This window comes from Castor canadensis, chromosome 13, assembly GCF_047511655.1.
Source record: "Castor canadensis chromosome 13, mCasCan1.hap1v2, whole genome shotgun sequence".
Classification (NCBI taxonomy): domain Eukaryota; kingdom Metazoa; phylum Chordata; class Mammalia; order Rodentia; family Castoridae; genus Castor; species Castor canadensis.
In genome coordinates this window covers 80,838,804-80,848,718 of record NC_133398.1, presented here as the reverse complement: position 1 = coordinate 80,848,718, position 9,915 = coordinate 80,838,804, and the positions used below count along the sequence as shown (strand labels likewise).

At 39.9% G+C, this 9,915-nt stretch overlaps 1 non-coding gene across 1 annotated transcript; it reads right to left on the bottom strand.

Moving 5' to 3' along the window:
• Window positions 1-733: 733 nt before the first annotated feature.
• LOC141415910 (U6 spliceosomal RNA) lies at window positions 734-837 on the bottom strand. Its single transcript, XR_012440862.1, has one exon. It is a non-coding gene; the product is annotated as a U6 spliceosomal RNA (small nuclear RNA).
• Between the last annotated feature and the right edge of the window lie 9,078 nt (window positions 838-9,915).

The following is a 9,915-nucleotide window of genomic DNA, read 5'->3' as shown; positions in this document are numbered from 1 at the left end:
GACAAAAGGGCTCTAGCATTGTGATTACTAGATATCTTTGTAGGATACATCTGAGAATTACAGAAGGATCTTTGCAAAAATGGAGAATTTTCTACCAATACCCTTATCGGATATTGTAAATAAAACTACAGGGCACTTGGATTTGAATTGAGTGTAAATAATGAATAAATCTTTTTAGTATAATTATGACCCATGCAATAATTGGAACTTACACTGTGGGCTCTCTGCAGTTATGAACTTCCATCTGCAGATTCAACCAACCACACATAAAAAAGATTTGAAAAAGAATTGCATCTGAGCATATTCTGTCTGTCATTATTCTCCCACAATATAGCGTAGCAACTGTCCACATCGTGTTCACATTGCATTTGGTATTGTAAGTCACCTAGAGATCATAGAAAGTATATAGGAGGCTGAGCCTAAGTTACACACGAATACATGCTATTTATATAAGTGGCTTCAGTATTCAGAAATTTGGGGTTCTGTGGGGGATGGGATAGGTAATGGGGTCAGTCTTGGAACCAATCACCATAGCTACCAAAAGGAGGATTGTACTAAGAGAGTGTTGTTTATCCGGAAATTTCTGAATCAATGGGCCTATTATCTGGATTTTAACAAATATCCAGGTGATTTTTGCGGTACCAGGAATTGAACTCAAGACCTCATGAAGGCTGGGCAAACACTCTGGCACTTGACCACACCCCCCCTAACCCTTTTGGTTTTATTTTATTTTTTAAAGATGGAATGCTTTACAAATTTGCATGTCATCCTTGCACAGGGGCCATGCTAATCTCTGTATCATTCCAATTTTAGTGTGTGTGCTGCCAAAGTGAGCACTGTTTCTATTTTATTTTTTAGACAGGATCTCTCTGACTTTGCCTGGGCTGATGTCTCTCAGTCTCCCAAGTAGCTGGGATTACAGATGTGCACCACCATGCCTGGCTCCTAGGTCTTTCTGATAGTATTTTCAGATGATTCTGAGATCATACTTTCATAGAGCAAGGCTCTGAAGCCAAGGGGTTGTGAATCTTCTTGAGAATCAAGTCTTTTCCCAGAAAAAGCCACAGATAAACTTCTACACAATTTCTGTGAAAGTACTGGAAGTCACTGTTGACTGAAGTCCACAGACTCCCCAAACCCCTCAAGTTGTGGTTGTGTAATCTCATGTGGTTTACTGAACATCTTGGATCTTCCACTGAGGTGAGAGGAAAAACAATTCTCCCACTCTTTTCTCTCCTCATCTTTCCCTACACTTCTTAGCACAATGAGGTTTTTGGTTTTCCACAAGGTTTGATGTCTACCCAAATTCCCTATTTAAATGAATTGCTTTTCCTTGGTGCTTTCTGGTTAGGGTTGTTCACTCAGGATCTGCCTAAACCAAATTACTTGCTCCAAACCAAAGTCATCTACATCAGCCATGCCAAAAACCAATTATGAACCACCGAGAGGTCATCTTAATCAAACCATAAAAGAGTAGAGAGTGACTGCAAATAGACACATGTGTAAAAGAGGGAAGAAAGATTTTATATAATAAAATAGAATCATACATTTAAAGATGCCTATGAAATCAGAGGTTCTCACCTTAGATCAATAATTCTCCACCAGGGGGCAATTTTGCCTACAACCAGGAAACATTGGACAGTATCTTGAGACTTTTTTTTTTTTTGTGGCAGTGCTGAGGATTGAATCCAAGGCCTTTTACGTGCTAAGCAAGCCCTCAAGTACTGAGCTAAATCCCCAGCCCATGGAGATACTTTTGGTTGCTATAACTCTGTGTATGTGCATTGGTGCTACTGAAAACTGTAGGTGGAATTGATGGCTGCAGGAATTATCCCATAGCAACAATGACTCCAAATGTCTGAAGAGTCCACAATGTCAGCAGTACCACTGTCGAGAAGCTCTGCCTTAGAGAGTCAGGGCATATGAGAGACCCCTCAACACCACATTTGGAGAGCAAGTGCCCCAATTTGTCCTCAAAGCAAATCGCCTGGGTCCCCAAGGGCCTGTCTCAGCAGCAGTTGTAGCATATCTCCCTCCCAATATCCAAGAACCCTTCATGTAGCCATGGATAACACGTTCTACGGTGCCATGAGAGGAGGCATCCCCATGTGGGCTCTGTGGGTCTTGGTGCCTTGGTGTCCCGACCCTGCAGCAGGGCTGCCGTGCCCTAAACACCAGTCGTGTGGAAGAAGGAAGCCGCAGCGAAACACCACACCCAAGAAGCATCCCCAGTGCTGAGGACATGTCACCACTCTTTGGGACACTTCCCATTCTGGTCAGAAGACCAGCCACTCCTAAAGCATGTAAGGCACCTTGTCCCCGGGCAGGGGGATGGGACACAGTAGGACGGTGGGATAAACTGTCACTTGCAGCTGAAATAGGCATTCTAGGTGAGATGGCCCTGGAACTTGTTTGAGTCCCCAAAGTAGAAATCCCACCTGACAGGCTGGACTTTAAGAAGGTAAAAACTGCTCCATAGGAAAGGTGTCTCTGAGGCCACTTAACTCCCTGCTGGGTGGGAGCAGAGCCCCCTGTAACTCAGCACTTTTACAAGGGTAGGTAGTCCCTCTATTTTGCAGTCTTATGAGCTGGGATAGGTCTGAGCTTTAGGCTTCAGCACCTGGTGACCAGCTATTTGGGTTTACAGCCATAACCACATCTCAGGATGTGCCATGGTCAACTTATCTTAATGACTCAATTGGCTAACCTGCAACTGGTCCTCACTATGCCTCTAGGGACTTCAATTCATAAGGGTAAGCTGGCATGAAGAGTATATGAACCCATTTTCCCTCTGCAGATAAAAAATCTTAGTGTATCTTAGTTACAGGGCAATGGAGTCATCCTTCTTCCTTACACTTGTCTAACCAAGAAAGCCTCAGAGGAACATTCCCAGGATGAATGTCTCCTATCCTGAAAATAAAACAAAACAAAACAGAGGCACAGCTGGAGGTATTCTCCATGGGAAATGATCAAGTGAAAGGATCCATATGTTAAAAACCCTCTTTTTGAGTAACCAGCATGTTGAATAAACACAACTCATGTGATCTACTTGTAAAAATGTTTTGTTTCCTGGTGTCCCCTTCATCTCTCATTCTTCCTCTCTCCTGATTGAAGACTCCTTCAGTTCCTACAATGATTGAAACTTTGAAATTTACATTCAAAGATAAACCTTCTTCCCCTTTCCTAATTGGCACTGTTTTCAAGACATTGTTGGCATCTTCTCCCTTCTACCTCATGACTCCTACTTTTCCTTCATTTCTGCATCAAAGCTACCTTGGCTCCCTCGGGGCTGGAAGGTGGGAGAGAAAGTACAGAGGGCAAGGAAGTTCTTATTTGATTGGTATCATTGGGGAATGGCTTTGTCAAGTTACCATTTTTTTCCCTGTGCATTTTTTTGTGAGTTCTCGTGAGAACTGCCATTGCTGGGGCTCTTTATCTTTTCATTTCTTTGATATGGGAAAGTGGATGTCTCTTGCAGCTGTCCCCTTGCAATTCCTCCAGCAATCCCCAAGCCTCCAGTGATCTGGAAGAGGGATGTGGTTCCATCCCTCTTCCAGATGGTCCTTGGAAAGATTCTTAGTGCTTGCAGGCCAGCTATCTGTCCTGAGTGGCACTAGTCTGGCCCTCAGGAAATACATCTACTTTGTACACAGCCACCTCATCAGTCAGCTTCTGAACTCCTTCCTCTCTTTGGATTTGAGTTTTCTAGTGGGGATCAAATACCAGTATAGTCCCTTAAACTGAATATGGAGCAGCTTAAGTTCTCTCTATGAGCTCCTTAGAACCACCCTTTCACTTCAGAAGCATCTTCTGTTCCCTCTCTTGTGGTGGAATTCAGCACTCCAACGTTTAGCTCCAAAATCTTCTCCCTAGTTTCTCCTCCAAACTCTTCATACTTCATCCCTCTTAGGTTTGCAATATGCATGAAGGGTGAGTTCTGTCATTTTTCAGATATTTCTTTTGAAAATTGGTCTTTTGCTTTGGCAGATCACTTTGAAATGCAGTCAGGTTGGGGTATGGCCAAGTGGTAGAGCACCTTTCTAGCAAGAATGAGGCTCTGAACTCAACTTCCAGTTCAGAAAAAGAAGGATGAGGAGCAGGAGAGGAAGGAATGAAGGAAGGAAAAAGAAAGAAAGAAAAAAGGAAGGAAGGAAGGAGGGAGGAAGGAGGAAAGGCGGGAGGGAAGGAAGGAAGGAGGTAGGGAAGGAAGGAGGAAGGGAAGGAAGGAACGAAGAAAGGAAGGAAGAAAGAAAGAAATGTCTATTGATTCTTGGTTGAAACTTGCAAGGAACTGCCTATGACATAAGGAATTTGTTCTTGTCACATAATTATAACTCCACATCTGGCACAGACCTGAAGGGTTTGCATGAGACACCATTGCAACTGCCACTCACCAGTCACCCATGATACACATTTACTCTTTAGATAGTATTCATCAGTGGTCCATGGGAGCCATATCCTCATTTTATTCCACGTTGGTGTGGGTCAACTTTTTGGAGTTAGGGCCAGTTCTCCCACCTCTTCACAAGCTTCCCAGGCTCAACATAGGTGTATAAAAGTCCTGAAAACTGGTCACTATTTTCTTACCACATTCTCAAAAAACTAAAAACAATCCTTTATCAAAGCAAAAGGACATTATTTACCTATCACAAAAGCCATACATAATTATCATGAATAGTTAAAATTGCAAAGGAATTAGAAAGTGGAAAAAAGCAATGCATAGTTCCATCACCCAAAGAGGTAGTGGAATATTTGGTTTATTTAATATCTTCATTGTTTTCATAGCTGTGATAAGAATGTGATGATTCCTGGGCCCCACCCCAAATAGTTTGATATTTTTGGTATTAGGTGTGTTCTGAACGTGGCATTTTTTCAAAAACTCCTTAGGCTAGTGTAACATGTGGCAGAGTTTAAGAGCTGTGTTCTGGGCACCTGCCATTGAGTTTCTCCATCCTTTTTTTCTGTATTTGTTGTTGATTGGACCTTGAAAAATGGGTTGTAGAACCCACTGGGAGTCAATTGTCACCTTAACTGTATATCAACTTGAGAGGGAAAAATCTAATTATTAGTTCATACTGTAGGGATGTCTACAACTATCCATTCACAAAGAAAAGTGATGCTGAATGTTGATAAATTTGGTTATCTCCACAAGGGCAGTCTCACCACATCCCAGTCCCTGACTTTCCTAAGGTTGACATTGGAGTTGAGTTTCTTTTCTGTGTGGCAAGATTTACCACAAGTAAAGTCATTATGACAGTCTAGACACCCACTCTCTGGTAGTCACAGGTCATAGTTGCAAAGACTTGTTGTCATTTATTTTGTTTGTTGTTTTTTATTTTGTTTGCAAAATTGTTTTTTTTTTCAGCACTGGGGTTTGAACTCAGGGTCTCATGCTTGCTAGGCAGGTGCTCTACCACTTAAGCCACATCCCTTAGCCCTTTTTTGCTTTACTTATTTTTTAAATAAGGTCTTGCTTTTTTTTTTTCTTTTTTTAACCTGAACTGGTCTGAATCATAATCCTCCCATTTACACCTCCAGCACAGCTAAGATGACAGCTATGCATCACCACATCCAGCAAACTTATTGATTGAGATGGAATCTTGCAAACCTTTTTGTCCAGGCTGGACCTGAACCTCGATTCTCCTGATCTCCACCTTCTGAGTAGGTTGGATTACAGATGTGTGCCGCAGCATCCAGCTCTTCAATTTTTTTTTTTAATTCAGTGGCAACTTTAGGTGGAACTAAACTTTGGGCAAGCGATTGATTCCTGGGGTTTATCTTATAAGACGTTACAAAGTACTTTTTATGATTTGTTGCACACACAAAGAACTCCATAATCTTAGTCCCATCAAAGGTTCAGAGGGGTGACTGAATAAAGGACTGAAGTGGCCAGAAATCATTTTAATGCTTCCCTTCTTGGAGTCATGCACCAACAAGAGGCATGTTAGCCTTCAAACTGATGAGGAGAGAACTGTGTCAGGGGATGTGGATGGAGATTAACATATTCATATCACAGACGGAGGTTTCAGATAGTTTTAATATCATTCACTATTAAACTATGGTAGTTAGTAGACCAGCTGCTAGATCTAGTTATTTATTAATAAAGTAGCACCTATTTCAAACATTTTGACAACTGTATTTTAATGTTATTGGTATTTTAATCATTCTAGGTATTTTATTTTATTTATTTACAAGCACAAACAGGGTTTTCTTTCATATTATTTTGATTTGTGAGGCTTGTCGCTTCCATGTTTAGTTTAGAGGTAATTTTGGAATTGGAAGAAGAAAACTAGCAAAGGAAAATGGGAAAATTTATATTATTATAGCTTGCATTTTTTATTCTACATTTTATTTCCTTTGTTCTCAGGGTACTTTTTTAGTATGAAATTATGGCTTACAAATGCTCATGTTTTCTATAAGAGCCACACTTGAATTACATTTCCTAGTGAATAATTATTTGGTTCCAGATAGGGAGTAAGACGATTCCTGCTGGTTCTATTTTGGAATCAGTGATAAGGTACATTAATGCGTCTCAGAATTGCCCCCATGAGATGGTTTCCTGTCTGTGCTCTATCCACTGATAGGGGCCTCTCCTTTTCACAGTAGTAGAGATTGTAATTCAGTCACACTGCTTTCTAGCTTACTCTCTGTGTCTCTAGCTATTTTTTTGTAAACATTTCATGTTCCAAGTTCCAAAATCAATACTAGGAACAGCTCAGAGATGGTTTGTGTGCCACCACCCCCAGATTGATATCTTAGGAATAAATGTCAAGAATAAAAATGGAAATTATCTATTCCAGGAGCCCTAATCATAAACATTCTCAGGCTATTTTTATTGGGGAATGTGCTGCAACACTGCTCCTAGACTCTTTTCTCAGGAGCACACAGCCAGAAAGGAATCAGAGAGCCTACTTCTACCAGACATAGCCAGACAAGAAACTTACATTAGTACCGGTTAATGTACAAAGCAAGGAAATACGTTTATGTGCATCTTAGTACTTGCCTAGATAATGAAGAAAACTGTGTTTTCATCATATGACTTTTCAAGTCCCACATAATTCCCTCCCACTTGTCCTGGCATGATTTGAGGCTCATTTCATATTCAACATCTTTGATGAAACATCTAGAGAAAAAGGGGAGGGTGCAGGGGCAGAATGTATAATGCTATGTAGCTAGGTAACTCTCTACCTTACTCTTCCCTTCATCTTTTTTTGAGTCTAGGATCTAAAACCAGGCTGTTACAAGACCAGGCGGTCCAAAGCCCTGGGCGAAAACATGAGACCCTACCTGAAATATAACTAAAACAAAAAGGGTTGGGGGCACAGCACACATGTTAGAGCACCGGCCTCGCAAGTGTGGGCCCTGAGTTCAAACCCAGTAATGCCAAAAGTAAAAAAAATCCAAGTGCATGATCACTCATCTGAAACTTTTTGACCAGATGTGTTTCAGAATTAAGAAGTTTTCTTAAAGATGCTAGGAAATCCATCTCTAATCAAAATGTTAACCTACACCCTGTCAGTACCAAAATTCTTCAAGATCCATAACCTCTCTCTAGTCTTCCCAACATAACCCCACCCACAGTATTCAAAATCTTCCCACACTACTGTTGACACCTTCCATGTTTTTCTAAAATAATTCATAGATTCAGGTCAAGAGTATCAAATTTTATTTAGGTGATGCTTCTATTTTTCTTGATATCAAATCTTAATGTTTACATTATACCTCAGAGACAATGTCAACAATTTTACATCTGGAGATAGATTTTTACTCACCATTGCTTCTTTTTTTCCATGCATTGCTCCCCCTTGGGTGAATACATCTTTCTGGAGCACCTTCTTTCTTGTTTCTTTATAAGGGGATTATGGGTGATAAGTTTGATGAAAACATGTCTTCTGTCATTATCTTTAAATAATCATTTAGATTAATGGAAAACTCCAAGCTAAAAGTTCCCACAGAAACTTAAAGACATATTCTTTTAACCTCTTATATGTTGCATTTCAAATGAGTTTAAACTCAACTTAATTCGTTTTCAATTGTATTTTTTTATTCCTCTGAGTAATTCAAGGTATTATTTTATACTTGAAATTTTACAAGGACTTTTGTAGATATCTTAGTTAATTTGGAGGTATTTTGAATTACTTGTCTTGCTTACCATTAGATAGACTCTTCTGAAGTGAATTCTCTTTTCTGAGAATTCGCGAAGAATTTTTTCTGTTCTTTGATTCTCCCTTCCATTCTACTACTGAAACTAAGACATTAGAATGCCAGGGGTCTTTCCTGATTCTCTTAGTCTTTCCTCTAACACCTTTCTTTTCTTTGGCATATTTTTCATGAATAAGGCAGATTGATATTCCAGCTCACTAATCAAGACTTCAATATAGTCCATCCTGCTATTCAGCCCTTCATTGATATAGTTTTGTGGCTCAGGAATTATATTTTTAATTTTCAAAATTTCTGAGTGCTTATTTTTTTTTTACAACAGCTTTTCCTTTTCTTGATAAAATACCCTGTCTAGTAGATCTAAAGCTCCCAACTATATTCTTCTATTCTTTGACTTGACTCTGTTTCTGTGAGGATTAGTCCTGTTTGCTAAATTGAGAACCTCTTTCATGCAGTCAGTTTTCCCATAAGCAACTCTTTCTCTTAATTGTGACTATCTCTGAGCTTGGGAATATTTTGGGATTCTTCTTGCAATGTTCACTGTCTCCTCATAGGGAAATGAGAGTTGGATTTTGCCATCAATGAATTCCTTATTTTATACTTTCCACCAATCCCTAAGAGTTTTTGAAGTCTGATGCTGTGTCTTCAGACCTGCACAACACACAGGTGTAGGTTTATGGTTGTGCATGGTTCTTGCTATTATTAAAGGATTACTTTGGTTTTCTTCATTTTTTATTGTTTCTTGCATATATTTAGTTTGAAATCTCACAAGGAAAAGAGGTGAGCATCAGGGAGATATCCTTTGGTACTTGGCAGTATTGCCATACAAAACCCCTTTTTCCCAAAATCTGTGTATGTTGATTAAGCGTGGGCTCATATGCAGTCTACATCGAACTAGTATCTGGGCAAAGTACCATGTGGAGAAGACTGAGGTTCTTGATATAACTGTGACAGCTGACACTGTCACAGGTGATTAGTTTTTAGTTGATATTAGTTTTTAGAAAAGAGATAACTTTGGCATCAGAAAATATTCATCTCAAAGCAGGCAGTTTCTATGTGTGTTTTAAGGCTGGTAGATGGAGCAATTTAAAAAAAAATTTTCCAAAGAGCTTGTTTTCCCCTTTATCATATTACTCAGCAGTGACTGTGAGCCAGTATTTAAAATTGTGAAAGTCATTTTGTTCCTCAGGACTGGAGAACATTAGTTGGTGAAACATTTGGAATTTAACTTTTTAGTGTTTGGCAAGGGCAAGTGGCTCTAGATGGTGGCTCCAAATTTAGTTTCCTTGTTTGTTACTTTGAAGAGGAGGCAAGAATCCTCCTGTGGAAATCAGCTTTGGATTCATGCATGATCCTTCACCATCCTGGTTCTCACCAGCATGTGACCTCATATGGTTCCTTCTTGCTCATTTCATAAGCTCAAATGACAGATGTGAACCTTGCCTGTGGGTTCAGCTGTAGGCTGGGGTTGGGGATTGGCATGGAGGATGATCTGGTTTTAAACTCTGAACATTAAAGAAGAATAGAAACTTTTATTAGTCAAGTTGGTGTAGAGAAAAGACTCATCGTGATTCGTAGAAGTCCAAGAACTGAAAAGGAAACTTGAAAGCTTATGTCCCCCACTGTGTCTCCAGAGCTCAGGATTGCTTGAAACCCTGAAAAGGATTGTGACCATCTCATTAAACAGATGTTGGTCTTACACACAGCACAGGCAAAGTATAAAATAAACCTTCTATTTTCACTCTCCTGTTTTCT